We start from the raw sequence: 2517 nt of genomic DNA, 5'->3' as shown, positions 1-2517 counted from the left end.
GAGGAGGAGAGCCGGGAGCAGGAGGAGGAGAAGGAGTGTGCTGTGTGCTCCCTCCTCATCACAAACCTGCAAGGTCTTGGACTGCGCTGTCGCTCCGGTAGTCCACATAATAATGGAAAATGGAAGCAAGGCCCCCAAAGCCATCAGGATGGCTCCAGAGGGGGCCCCTAACCCGCAGGGACTCGCTCTGTACGTAATCACTGAGGAAATCATTGTCAGCCTGCCTGCACTCACACACAGACAGAGGGGCATGATTAAAAGGCGAGAGCGCGGGGAGCGGGAGGGAGGAGGGGCCCCGCCAAGACCCGGACTGGAGGCGCCGGCCGCGGCGCGCGGATCCGGAGCCAGGCGGCGGCCGAGGGCCCCTTGCCCCGCCCGCCGCCAATCGCAGCCGCCGCCGCCGCCGCCACCGCCCCCGCGCGCCGCCCGTCCCGCCCGCTCCACGCCACCGCCCCTCGCGCCCGCCCGCCCGCTCGCACACCCGCGCCGCCGCCGCCGCCGCCGAAATGTTATTAGAGCTCCACGGCGGATCTCGGGGCTCTTCTGCTCGCTTTTTCTCTCTTCAGAAATTAAAGCAGAGGAGCATCTGAAAGTGGAAAGGTCCCCCTTCTGGTAGGATGAATGTAAAAAGGCAACAATTTGTCATTGAGGGGGCAAGAAAGGAAATGCATTGCTTGACTTTGCATTGTCGGACTTTAAAATAAAGTGTGGCTTTTCTTGTTACCCACACTAGGGAAATCTTTTCTAGGGCAACAACAGACCTGCCAAGTCTCTCTTATTCGGAATCTTTTTAAAGGCAAGTTGTTTGGACTTTTTTTTTTCTTTTCGTTTAGACAAAGTCAGTGACGCTGAAGAATATCATAATGTGATTCTAACGAGACAGCTTTCATTTCGGTCCTTTAAATAATGTTCTTAATTGACAGAGCTCTGGCTGGAAAATAAAGCTTTCTCGGTTAAAAAAAAAAAAAAGCAAGAGGTCAGAAAATATGAACTAAATATGGGAACAAAATAATAGTCTCTGAAACATTGAAATGTTTACAGATTGGTGGAATTTTTGTTTGTTTTCAGATAATTTTGCTTTCTAATTTTTTCCTGCTCTCATCCCAAAACCAGAAACCATCATGAGTTTCCTTCTTCGACCTGGTCCTACAAAGAAGAATATTTTACATTTTTTTTTTTTTTGCCGTTTATTGATTGGACACGCTTGTCAAGTTATAAATGCCAGGCAGCCCTACCAAAATAAAGATTAGCTTCACAAGTCTTTGTGGAAATTAAGAGATTCAGAATAGAATTAATAACACAAATGTACAGAATTTAGTACAAGTGATATCGTTCTTAACCAGATAAATTCTTCATTCTGTAAAATTAACATACAACTATCAATTAAGAGACCACCCAAAGACATCAAAGCTTTGAGGAAGTTGTATTTTTTCCCATCTAACCTTTAAACTGTTTTGACCCTAAAGTAGATACAGTGTTTTTTCCCAATATCTTCATTACAATTAAATGAGTTTTAATCTATCTACAGTAATTCCTAAAGTGAAGTCATAATTGCAGTCAATTAAATATACCTTTGCTTGGCTGTGAAATAATAAAGCATACAACTTTAACTACAGAATCTGTGTTCGAATATATGGGATTCTAGATTTTATACATAACTTTTTAAGCATTAAATTTCACAGAAATCCTTCAGAAAGGAAAACAAAAAGTATAAACTCCCAAGTTTTTGCAATGCTTTCCTTTCATGTGGTAGCCATATGTGTGCGGGATGCTCTGGTGCCAGGTATGTGTGGTCCCAAGTTGTAAGTGATACCATCTAAAGTACTGATTACATCTAAAATTGTTTTTATTGGAATGTGAAATCCTGTTAACATGTTACTAAAGCATAGCCTAATTAAAGTTGTCTTCTGTGTAGATTGATAGTTTTTGTTCTTCCTCAGCATACTATTTTGTCTATTTCACTCTGTGTTCTTTCACTTCCCAATATTAGTATTTCTCTTGCCTTCCTCTGTACGAGATGAATGAAACCCTTAGGTCAGAGAATGTAGATCTGTCTAAAGAGTCTTGGGTTCCAATGTGGGATAGTACTGCATGATAATTCCAGGGGGAGTTTAAAGTGCCAACTCCTAGAAGACCAAAATAACTATTTTTACCTAAATCTTATATATTAACCTACAGAGATAGGGAGAAGTATTTTTGAAACATTTTTTAAAATACTTTAAGTTCAGTATCAAATGACTAAGGGGAGAAAATCATTGATTATGTCTCTAAACATAAACTCCAAAATCTGTCAATGAACCTAAAGCCACCATCTTAAGAATGAGTAAAAAACTTTAACTTTGTAAATATTTGAGTGTCACTGTTGATGATGGAGTAATAACACATAAAGGAAAATGTAGAAGGGATTTTACTAAAGACAGGACAAGTAGTTTCATAGGACTCATTGAGGTGTCTAGAGATCCAGTACAAAACATACCCATCCCACCTTTGGGAGGTAGACAAGACTCCCAATTGATC

General features: G+C 41.7%; 1 protein-coding gene across 4 annotated transcripts in view; it reads right to left on the bottom strand.

Moving 5' to 3' along the window:
• The window catches only part of ZNF521 (zinc finger protein 521), a 269739-nt gene extending 269427 nt beyond the window's left edge, over positions 1-312 (bottom strand). Inside the window, exon 1 of one of the 4 annotated variants that reach the window (XR_002780401.1) lies at positions 67-127. The gene's annotated coding sequence lies outside the window, so the exon portion shown is untranslated. Of the gene's footprint in view, positions 1-66 lie in introns of all 4 variants that reach the window. The other 3 variants (XM_023530847.1, XM_011360408.2, XM_023530848.1) reach the window with 3 other exon arrangements.
• Between the last annotated feature and the right edge of the window lie 2205 nt (positions 313-2517).

This window comes from Pteropus vampyrus, unplaced genomic scaffold (genome assembly GCF_000151845.1).
Source record: "Pteropus vampyrus isolate Shadow unplaced genomic scaffold, Pvam_2.0 Scaffold55, whole genome shotgun sequence".
Lineage (NCBI taxonomy): Eukaryota > Metazoa > Chordata > Mammalia > Chiroptera > Pteropodidae > Pteropus > Pteropus vampyrus.
Note: the sequence above shows the minus strand (reverse complement) of the source record. Positions and strands in the feature narration are given on the sequence as shown.